Source organism: Homalodisca vitripennis, chromosome 3 (genome assembly GCF_021130785.1).
Source record: "Homalodisca vitripennis isolate AUS2020 chromosome 3, UT_GWSS_2.1, whole genome shotgun sequence".
Lineage (NCBI taxonomy): Eukaryota > Metazoa > Arthropoda > Insecta > Hemiptera > Cicadellidae > Homalodisca > Homalodisca vitripennis.
In genome coordinates, this window is record NC_060209.1 from 86,128,594 (window position 1) to 86,140,903 (window position 12,310).

At 32.4% G+C, this 12,310-nt stretch overlaps 1 protein-coding gene across 1 annotated transcript in view; it reads left to right on the top strand.

Annotated features, from left to right (window-relative positions):
• The first annotated feature begins 2,943 nt into the window (after window positions 1–2,943).
• Window positions 2,944–12,310, top strand: part of LOC124357144 — a 187,024-nt gene continuing 177,657 nt past the window's right edge. Inside the window, exon 1 of the mRNA XM_046808643.1 lies at window positions 2,944–3,272. The gene's annotated coding sequence lies outside the window, so the exon portion shown is untranslated. The remainder of the gene's footprint in view (window positions 3,273–12,310) is intronic.

Consider the following 12,310-nt stretch of genomic DNA (forward strand, 5'->3'; position numbering starts at 1 on the left):
TTGCGTGCTTTCTCCAGAGGCTCCATTTTTTTTTAAGCTTAGTTTATGCCTTTTGCAAAAACCAATGTACCAATCATGACCTGGACGATTGTCCTTGAATGGAACAGTTAACGAATTTTGCTCAACATATTCCTTAACAACGTCCAAAACTTCAGTCTTACTCAGAGCAAAACCATTTTTTAGCCATGACTTTCAAGTGATCAGCTAATTTATTTTCAATCTCATTACTCCAAAGCATGTTTGTGACCTGGAGGTCTTAAATCAACTGCAGTTTCACACTTTTTTAAATAACGAAACAAGAAAGTTGTTTCAATACTGAGTACTTTAGCAACACTACGCAATGATTCACCTTTAGTTACTCTTTTCTTAGCTTCATCCAAAAATGTTTTTCTGGATAAACTCTTCTACTTCCTTTCTTTTTGTAAGTGCGCACCATTTTCAAAATAACAAACACAACACGTTAGTTACACATCGGGTGTTTTGAGGTTAGCTACAAATGGTAATGAACTAGACAATATTGTGAAACAGCTGATTGGGAACTACCAGCTGATAAAAATTCCCCACCTTTAACACAGAGTAAAAAAAAGAAGCTGCATGAAAAATCAAAAAGATATGCATTTATTTGTGTTCAAATGTGGTGGGTGGATACAAATTTATGTTGTAGAATAGTGTTGTTCAAGTTTTGTTTCTAAATAATCCTGGTCAGCATTTCAAATTAGCCCAACCACTGTTTCACATTAGCCCCAAACACTGTTTCATATTAGCCCCTCAACTTTGGTGGTTAATATTTTAGGTTATGTTAGACTTAAGACAAACATTAATAGCTAAAAATACTCACCAACTCCTCTAGAATGCCTAACAATTTAGTTATTGGGTTTTTGATAGTATTTTTTATGACTGAGAAAAAGTTTTTGCATTCCGTTTAAAATTTTTTTTACGTAAAATTCCATGACTATGATTTTTATTTTTTTCTGTATATACATAAGTGGATATCTATGTATGTTTAAAATGGGTTTAAACTAAGTAATATACAAGCTACAAAATGACATTAATTTTTTAGATATCCATCTAACAAAAACTTAATAATTATTTACATGTTTCAACATTAACCCCAAATTTTTGTGTGTTTCACATTAGCCCCGATTGACCCTATAGTTATTTTATTGACGCCTATGTATACAACAATAAGGACTGGTGGAGTTACTTTGCTTTCAATTAAGATTATTATCATAAAATGTTTAGAAATAGAAACATACGGTAAATTTAATAGTTTGAAGCGGAGTTTTATTTGCTAGGTTCTATTAATTAGAATAGATGTAATCACATAAATTCTTTGAATGAAATTAAGATTTTCAACAGTGTTCAGACGTTGTTGTTGATAAATACTACATTTCAATAGAAAAATCGATATGGCTTAACTTCATACGGTATATAATATGAAATTATCTTGATTTTCATTGTCTAAGGGATATCAATAAATTATACATTCTATAAAATAGTTTATAGCTAGTATCAAAACAAGATACACACCTAAACTAGGCTATCATAACTCATTACCATTCTTCTGATTACGCTCTAAAGTTGAGTAAGCCAGTGTCTCAGCATTTTTATGAAGTAATATAATTTTATATTACTTCATAAATATATTCAAGAACTTATTAATAGTTCTTACAACCACTCTTTTATGAATTGAACATTCAAATCCAAAAAGGCCATTGGTGGATTTTCCTTTCTTAAACTCCTCCGCCGAAAACAATTGTACCCCTCCCTCAAACACTTGTTTGTGAGTATTGTGAAAATTCTTCTACCAAAAGTTGACAAAAATAATATATTCTTTATTTTTATACAATATAATATTAACCATTTTATAAGAAAATACCTACATAATCTTTTCAATAACCAAACAATAACAAAGTCCCTAATGAATGATGCTAGAATAGTAAACAGTAGCTAAATAGTAAATAGTAAAATTTTCTTGCTTTCTTGAGGAATACTTACATCATCAAACTTCTTGTCAGATAATATTTCAACATTTGCGCTGACAATAGTCAGAAGTAATAATTTTATTCTATCTTGCGCCCAGACTCAGTGAGTTTATTAGTGTATATTCTAATATCCATAATTGAAAATTTGTGCAATGCCATCCACCACGTAAAAATTAATGAATTGTAATTCCTCCATGTTCATTAGTTTACTTACACCACAACATCAAATACTTCACAAAAATACTGTAGGTATTTTTGCAGATTACCAGGGTAACACTTGGCGTACAGTATATTTCATATATTCCATTTCTATAAACTTTTATGCAAAACAAAGTGCACAATAGAAAAGGATAGGTGGGCCTACATCTAGTTGACGTAATAAATGATGTCCTGTTCCACCATTTACACATTATAATGATTAAAATTTAAATAGGACTCTCACAATTGTGTTTCTTGTTTATGTCCAAAAGGATTGATCCCACAATCTCTCGGAAATAGTCGCAATGACGGAGAACTGGATTTTAGTGTTGTGTATTTTTGGTTACGGTAAATATAATTAACACGATTCTGTGAAAATAAATTTGTTTTGGTAGAAAGCATGCCTTCTGCATGAATAAATACAGTTACTAATAATAATTGTCTGGTAAATTAATTCTTTTTATAATCAGTAAATTAATTTTCTAATATTGAAAAGCTACCTTCTATAAGGAGCAAGTTAGTTTTAACATTAACAGCAGGACATTAATGATTGTTTAGTACGATACAAATAGCAAACGTTTTCCGTTACAAGTAAATAATGAGAATAAGCTGATTAGCGAAATACCGTTTACAGTAATGTTGTCAATTCAATATTCAACGATCAAGCTTAACAGTCAGCTGTTGCTGTTGGGCGAGTCTATACAGAGGAGGAGAACCATACTCCCCTTCTATTGGACTAATCCATTCCTTCCAAACTCGACTCGAGCCAACTTCAAGCTAGGAAAGAAAACAACTCCATTTTGTTTGGCTAAAACTTAGTGGTATTTTATTCTCGATCTCACTGTGATTTGTGGTTTATTTTATAACAAGTGTTGTGTAATGTTACTAGTGTTTACGCATTAAATTACACTTACGAATTTGTATGGTGTTTAAAAAATAAACGTATCTAACATTAGTGTTTTATTTTGTTTTATTCCGTAGACTTTTAGCTGCCAGACATGGCGTTAGGGTTAGAAGAACTTTTTAGGTAGAAACGCCATTGAAGAAGATTAATCATTTTGTAATTGGGAAAATGTAACAATACGAAAGGTTAGATTCAACTAATTATCGTAACTGTCGTCATTTATATTAATTAATTTGAGTCTTAGCCTAGTGTTTGATATGTCTACATTCAGTTTAACTGTTAATTATGATATATATATCAGAGGCTAACGCATCACAGTAAGAGTTTAAACTAAAGCAGCAATTTACTAACAAGCTTGTAAAACAAACGGGACGTATATTTTTAATAATTACTGCATTAGTTATGATTTTTCGTATTAATTATAGGTACTATAAATGTTAATTGTGTATACCTACCCTTTCTCTCTTATTTATATCTACTGTTACCTATATAGGCAATGTTTGAGTTTTATTTTAATTCTTAATTCCAAGATTTTTTACAAGTATACCAGATTCAATGGTATTTATGGCACGGCACATTAACAGGTAAAATGTAGCCTTACAGTAGTCTTGTTAAAAAAAATGTAAAATATTGCATCAAAGTGAAACTCGTCGGTACTAATTAAAAACATTAGGTAATTAATCATATTTTATGTTGCATGAGTACACATAGTTTACATAGGTTATCAATTATCAAAGTTTGTAGTATGACATGCAGATTATAAAAATTGTCATTTAACTATATTGTATAGATAAATGATAATCTAATTATAAACTTAATTGAGATTACTCTGTGGTATCTAACGTTTTACATGGTTGTACACTTCATGATAGTGGTGTGACATTCGGATCATCTAATTAATCGGGTTCTGTCGGTCTCGTTCACTGCCGCGACCCGGTCAACTAAGTTACTGAGCCTTCCCGCTAGAGCGTGTTACAGGTCATCATGTGAACGACCGAACGAAATTTCAGTTAAGGGGCCCCATACACGGTCAATATTATTGTGCAATATGACACAATATTATTGCACAATAATATTGATGAGTTATATTGAAAGCCAAAAACTGGTTGTGCAATATATTGGATGAAGTCAAAAAGTTTATAAATCTATTGCACAATCTTGAAAATATTGAGTCGTGATGAGCAGTATTGCGCAATATCCTGTCAATTATCCGATGGGCAATTCTCCAATGACTATCTAATTGGGTTCATTTGTACGAAGCTCATTCAGCAGTATTTCATGAGTAAACTGGTTCCTTCTTTTTAACCACTCCTTCATCCATACCCGCTTCTTTCTCTTCTTCTTTGGCTTCACTAACAATGCGACCACAACACACGCTGCAGCACCCACATCACACATCTTTACAATACACGGCACACGAACTGCCTTGCTCCTCGGTAATTCTGATCACTCTGATTGCGTAAAATTATTGAACTGTGTGTGTCCGATCCTTCAATATCATTGCGCAATATATTGCACAATAATATTGACCGTGTATGGGCCCCTTTAGATGCACTCTTGAGCTACTTTTCCAATGGATAAGGATTTTTAAGTTAACTTAATTGTAATATAATTTTTTACGATTCTTAAAAATAAATTATCTGATTCGTAAGAAAATAAAAATTTTTCAGTTAGCGGGGAAAGAGTGAACGTTTCATTCAGGCGAACGGGTCTTTTTGAAACAATGTGATCAGGATCACTCGTTCATTTGACTGATCCGTTCGAATTGAACAGGTAATGGACCTCTAACGACATATCTCTACTACGACATCGCGTCGGGTTGCTGTAGCGGTGACTGTGTATTTGCAGATACCGTCGCAATTTCTCAATGTAGTCAACCACTAATTATCGATATTGCTATACTGAATCCTACCTATAATCCAAACTCACTTAATGATAACTATTTGTTTAAACAAAACGTGTTTTTTTTTTAGTCAAAAAACAATTGCAGCAAGATAACCCATTTTCACGCGATTCTTGAAAATGTTCAGTTATAATGCATATTACCTAGTAGAATATTTTGAAAATTGAATAGTTAATTTCAAAACGCCAATTATTTCTTCGTATTGTGAAATTTGTCTGAATAGTGTTATGCATGGTTGGAAACTGGTTTACATCGTCAGTGGTAGACTACTTAAATCCCTATTAAGGAAATGTTGTTTGTCTCATTCGAGATAAATTACTAAAATTAGTGATTTTCATAAGCAATATCAAGCTGATAATAACTTAGGTACTAGTTAAGAATTTGTGTTATATATGCCAATCAATGTTTTATCAGTCTGGTTAGAAGTATTATCTACTTAGGTTTTCCAGTTTATTTGTCATAACACTAAGAAAAGTTTACTATTGATATTATGGTGTTAAGATCGTTTTTTGCGAATGCCTATTTTAGCGCTTCACACATTAACACCTTGCAGAGGTCTGCCTCTGGTGGACCACATACGATTGTTAGGCGATAAAAAAACAAATTGTAGATCGTTCTTAAATGAAGATACATTTTTTTAAACACATTTTGTTCATACTTAGTTTTAAAGTTGCAACATTGCGTTTGCTGTAGTACTTTAGAAAAAGTATCCTGAAATATTTTGAAATCTCGCTGCACAATAATGTTAACTCGAGATACAAATAAGTAATTCGTCCAATCAGGTCATAAGATTTAAATATTTTGCTCGGTAAACGCAAATATGAAATTTTAGTAAATTATCGTTACGTGCGATATTTTATAAGTTTGTATCACAAGAACACAACTAAAATATTCAATATCGTACTCTACACCACCTTCAATCCCCACCCAGATGATCAAGAAATTGACGGCTTGTTGGGACCTTCACAATATTGACGGCCTAACTGCTTCCATCTAAACGCGTGCGACTGAGTTACTCATTGGTTGTATATTTGGTTGATCAAAATACTTGTTAGATTTGTTTCGCAGTTTACGTCCTTGTTAGCCTCTGATCTCATCTGATATATTGCCTAACCATCACGTGATTCGACCTTGGACAATCTACGCTCCATTCAATCATAGCTTTGTGTTAAATCGCTCTCAGAGCATGGTTTGTTTACAATTGATGGCTCTTCCGTACCTTTTACCGGCAACTTTAATTTATCAGCCTGCAGTGTACACGCTCACTAAGAAACTAAGACAAACATAATATTTTAATCCCCATAAGGATCCAAATAGGCACTATACATTTTCTGAAACTTTTTGGGTTAAGATTGGACCTCTGATTGGTGCAGTTTCGACATTTTCATTCGACGATATTCTATGAAAAAACCTTTTTTCGTATAGGCCTAATTTTGTAAACTGTTTTTATTTTAAGCATATATGCGGTAAGAAAGCTTTCCCAATTGTGCTAATCAGTTAATTATTAAAATCAGTTATGATGTGGTTATTTTAAGAGATCCAAAACTCAGTTTTTATGCGAATATGGCGATAAGAATTAGCATCGTAAACAAAAGTTGTACTCTGTACTTGTAGTCAAATCAGTGCAGCTTCTTCTGTCTAAATTTAAATAACAATAAATATAGAATAAAACAATGTTATATTTAATTAATTATAGAATAATTCTATAAAATGACGTATAGCCTACATTATTTGAATTTCTACATTTAAGCTGGACGCCATGACAGATCTGTTAGGATGCATTCATCTTCGTCATGATAATAGAACTGTATAGGTAGACAAAAAGTAAGGCTCTGTCTCATGATGTAATGGTCAGCACCATCGCAGGAGAAATGAAAGATCCGAATTCGAGTCCCGGTTGAGCAAATTATTTTGCTCGTGATATATATGTATTACGCTATTATATATTTCGCTTATATATATATATATACTGTTATATATATATATTTGTATTAGTTTTACTTCACGTATCATTGGCTCGGGCGTAAGGTAGCGCAGGAGTATAATTTAACTCAAGCAATTCAAATTGCGACCTCTATAAATAAACATAAAAAATATTTCACCTGTACATTCACCTTCAAGTGCTTTTTTTGTTGCCACTATCTTGAACATGTACTCGTATATAAATCACCTAACCTAGAAGGAACGTGAATGGGGACTCTGTGATGATTGATTAATCGAGCGCCTGAACTGCTATTGTAACATAAACAGGAAATGTCAATCATCGAGGGGAATCAATGAACTCGCTCCATTCGGTTAAGTAATGGTTAGTCATCATTTGGTACTCTAATTAAAAAAAGATAGCCACGACTTCTTTTTAGCTGATGGACTATTTTCAAACAGATAATTATATTATTTTATAATCATGTTACCTACATACATTCCAGCATTAAAGAACCAAATACGTCTGCGCGTAAGTTAATAAGTAAGAATATTTTTTATTAAATATACTATATACAATATTGTGTGATTCTGTAGAGACAATGGGACGGTTAATACTACTTTAGTGTGGAATAGATTAAGTTTCCTCCAAGATTGAATCTAACGAATGTAAGTTATATGTGTTGGTGGAATCGCAATAGATGTAAATTCCATTAAATGCATGGAATATTTTAAATTAATACAAATGTAATATAGCCTACTATCTTTATGTTCGTTATACAAATGTATCCTTAGGGCATGTTGTAATGTTCAAACATTAAGCAAAATTATAAAGTACGTTTTAAACCTTTTATGAGTAGCCTAATATTGAATAAACATTTATAATTGGAGAATAATGTTAGTATTCAGAAGGATCCATAATCAAGGGTGTTACTTACTTAAAAATCGACCCCGTAATTTAAGTTTTTCGTGTGAACTACTGTTAGGTATTTGGTATAAGATTGAAATTTGTTTTACAAAGCCTCAAACCAATTGATTCATCCATAGCTACTTTACATAGATATTCAGAAACTGAGCTTTGGTAAATCACGCTATTCTAGAAATTGAGCCGGAGCCTTCTGTTTCGTACTTCAGTATAACCTCCACTATGCTCCGTGAAAAGGAACTTCCAACAGGGTATGGGCGTATTGAGATGCAAAATGTGAGTAAACATTTTGGGTCATTTGGGATTGAATTGGGAAAGCACAGTATTTGGATGAGCGAGGGGGTTTGGGAAGGGGTGGTATTGTGTTATGAGCGTCCATGGGACTACCTGGAGAAAGCGTGATATTCTAGATAATGTCAATTCTAAGTATTCATATGACCGTGACCCCTGAAGTATAAAGGACTCTCCAAACTAGGAGTATATTGTCTACAGTATTAGGGATTGGGGCTGAAGGGCCAGGTAGTTGTTTCGCACGCACGTACCCCCACACCCACACGAGTGCAGAGGGTAGGTGCGAGCCTAGCACCTTATCACTTAAGGATAAAATCACAAATAACAAAATTCTGGGTTGATTGGGAACGTGCACTATGTTACTAATAGGGCGGCCCTAACACCCTGCGCGTGTGTTGTGCCTGCGTGTGTTTTGGTGTAAAACTACCTGAACTCTAGTCGCAGTCACTATTTGCTAACACTACTCGTATTTAATGATGTTGAGTTCAACTCCAGTTAACCTTCCTCTTAGTGCAGAGTCTGGAATCTGACGCTGTCACAGACTTGACTACAAAAATCTGGAGTCATGTTCGTCTGAAGAGATCCAATAAAAGTCGGGCGAAGAAGCTTAAAATGAACTCTGTACGTCGTTTCGGCATCATACATACTACAAAATCTAGTGTAATCGAGGTGAAGAGATATTTTCGTTGTCTCAGGTACACAATTGAGTGCACTACGATGTTTCAGACGCTGCACTAAGAGGAAGGTGAACTAGAGCTAGACCCAACTCACATTAAATCAACCTTTCCCACGATAGTTAACTACAATCAAACCTCGATAAGGCGGAATTTCAAGGGCTGCGGAAAAAATCGTCTTCGAGCTATTCTTAATGAAGAGATACGTTTTATCGAGATTTAATTCTTATCTTATATATTTAAAAAATATACAGGTTTCTCCTCGCTCTGAGATAAACTCTATAAAACAAAGATTTTTTTGAGCAACCTCTATAATACGAATAATTGTTAATGTAACTAAAGCTATTTTTCAATGTTGGCCTAGGTAAAAAAGACTGCAAGAGTTTAAAAAATACAGTATCCATTGTGTATTAAATCACTGGTACATACGGTTTTAGAAACTTAAGCGTAACAGATATATATTTCATAAACAGTTTTCAATCAGGTCTTAAAAAGTTATCAATTTTTTATTGCTTAACGGCACTAATGGTTGCTGTGTCCAAAGTGGAATTCCAACTCGACGATACTTCGTGGGATATAATTAAACGAAATCGTTCACTATACTTTCATTAAAACAATTCTTCTCCATGAAAAAAGAACTTAAGTACATCAATCTTGCGTCTTCCGTTGTTAGTGGAGGTCGATGATTATCCGCCCGTGCATCCTCATCATCTTCAGTTGCTTCATGTTCTTGAAGGTTGAACAGAAGCCAGTATATTCATTCGTTAGATCTCCACTTACTACTACATCATCATTGAAGTCAACAAATTCTTTAAACTCAATTTCTTGGCCCCCAGTATCTCGTTATCTTTGTTCCAGTCCTGAAGAGGGATGGGTGAGGTGCATCAGCTGCGATGTCATATCCAGACACACGTTTTGATTCACCGTTTATTAAACAAAATATAATACAGTTGTTTAGTATTAAAAAGTTTTATAAGAGCATAAGCTTTTGTAGGTAGTACATTTGGCGGACCTAGAATTTATCTAATTAACTATTTAACTATTAAATAATAATAAGAAAAGGAATTTGGACTCGCTTTTTATGAACTATGATAACCTATGGGACTAAATTGAATTGTTCTTTCATGATTTCGCATTGGCCATCTGTAGTAAACGCACTAGAGTTTTATCTCATTAGAACACTGTTCACTTTTCTTGGATGTAGCAGTAGGGTATATGTCTTAATTAAAAAAGTATTATTAATATGCATTTAGATGATTTTGATTTCTTCTAGCCCAATAATAGACTATATACATTTTTTTAGATTTAGACTTTGAATCTATAACATGTTTGAGATTTTTCCAACAACCGTCAACAATTCCAGGAAGGCAAATGTGTTTGAGTTGTACAATAGTTCTAATAGGGCTAAAATCTAGATAGTTACCAGTACATCTTGGCTCTTATGTAACCAAAGGTTAGTTCACTGGTGGAACGTATACTTGATATCTAAATACATATTAAGTTTTACGTAAATTTTTTTAGTGTGATATTAAAACAAGTTTTTATCCCAACTTCCCTTAGTCTAAAAAATGTTGTAGCTTTAATAAATTCTAAGCTCTTGTAGTAAATTATGCTTAGATTTTCTCCATTTTAAACTTACGTTTTGTAAACTTGTACTTTAATTTCTAAGTGTTGCAGTAGCGTCATGACAAATTTAAACTCATTTGAAATAAAAAAATTATCAGTTTAAAAATTGTCAATGCTTATTTGGGTTACTGAACGAGAAAACATTTTATTAAAGTTTAGAAAAAGTAATTTTTGTACACAGATATTTTGTTTCATGTGCTGTATGCTAAGAAGTCAAACACAATCTCCATTAAATGACCTATCGAATGGAGCATTATTTTTGGTTAATCATTTAAAATAATTGATCAAATGTTTTAAAACTCATTAAAATGTACTATTGTATTGTATTACATTCCGTGTAGTATTAAATTCATTAGCCCATATCCAGAGACATTAAGTAATTTTATTTAAATTTTTTCCTTATTTTAGAATAGCTTAAATAATTTAAATTAAAGTTTTTAGATAGTTAAGTTTTCGATAACGTTTTTAAGAGTTCCTAATTTTATTTTGTCTGACGTTTTTTTCACCACTATCATTATACCTATGTGTTTATTTCTTTAATTTTATTTGAAAATATGACAGTCTGCCCCACTAAGTCAACACTACTTATCGTTGGGAACATGGTATTCAAGAAAAGTTAACTAACACAATTATGTTCATTTAAACTAAACTTGTAGTTAAGAGTGATTATAGTTCAGAACATAACCCAATGAAAAAGTGAGTGGTGGTTAACTAAAAAGAAAGGAGAAAGACTGAAATAAATGTTCAAAAAGAACATAAACAGCAACTAAGTTTTCCCAAGGTTGCAACGAAAAAATACAAATTTTGAAGATATCTCCATCGTTAAACTGTAGTTTAAAAACAACACGGTTAAAATAAGATAATTTTGCTGTTGTACTTAGAACTATGATGTAGAACTATTTCCGAATTATACAACACATTTAAATATAGTCGGTGGTCGGTACTGTACTAGTGAGGAGTATTAATGTACTAATGACCTTGTTTTTATTAAATAAATAATTGTGAGTGTGCAGAGCATTCAGAATATATTATAATTTCTTATATAAATATTAAGTACTTCTATCAAAAACTTAAAACGCGAATCCGACTCACTCTGTTTATTCAGATGCGAAACCAATAATTTTCGTAGAAGTATTAATAACAATAGTTCATTTAAAAAATGCAAAATATTGTACGTGAATTAGAACTTACAAAACAATTTAAGTTGTATGCACGTGGATTGTGGTGACTAATCCAAGATGAAATATAGTTCCAAAGAAACCTTGTTGAATTAAATTAAATGTAATGAATTGAATTACATATAAATTCGAGTGTATTTAGTTTGTTCAGAATTTACAAAGAATTTTATTTTTTTGTTTAAAGTGTCAGGAAATGACAATATTATATTGCGAATATAAATCTGTCATCAGTAATTTGTCCTAACTATACTGACAGCTCGTATTGTCATTTTTTATTATAAATAATTGCTTTCCCAATGTTATCGCATATAAGTATTAAATTTTCAGAACACTACAGTGTATGGTTTGAAGTGTTTTTTTACGAACAATTAGCCTAACTGTTGGAGCAGTAAGCTCAATCGTGCACAGTGCTCGGAAACCGAGCAGATTAGGGGCTTAGTTTGTGAATCGATTATTTCGGCTACTCTGAAGTATAGAATCTTGTGGTTGTTTGAAATGGTTGCATTCTATTTTTTTAAATCACTAACAAGTTAACAAGATAAATGTTTTTACATAACAAGAGTATGCAAGCTTTGATAGACAAAACGTGTTTAATAAACCAAAGGATATCCTAGTAATTGCTCATGTGATAGTGTTATTGCATTATACTATTGCTATCATTTGAAAGATATTTAAACGTGGTGGAATTCCAAGATGCTAATAAGAA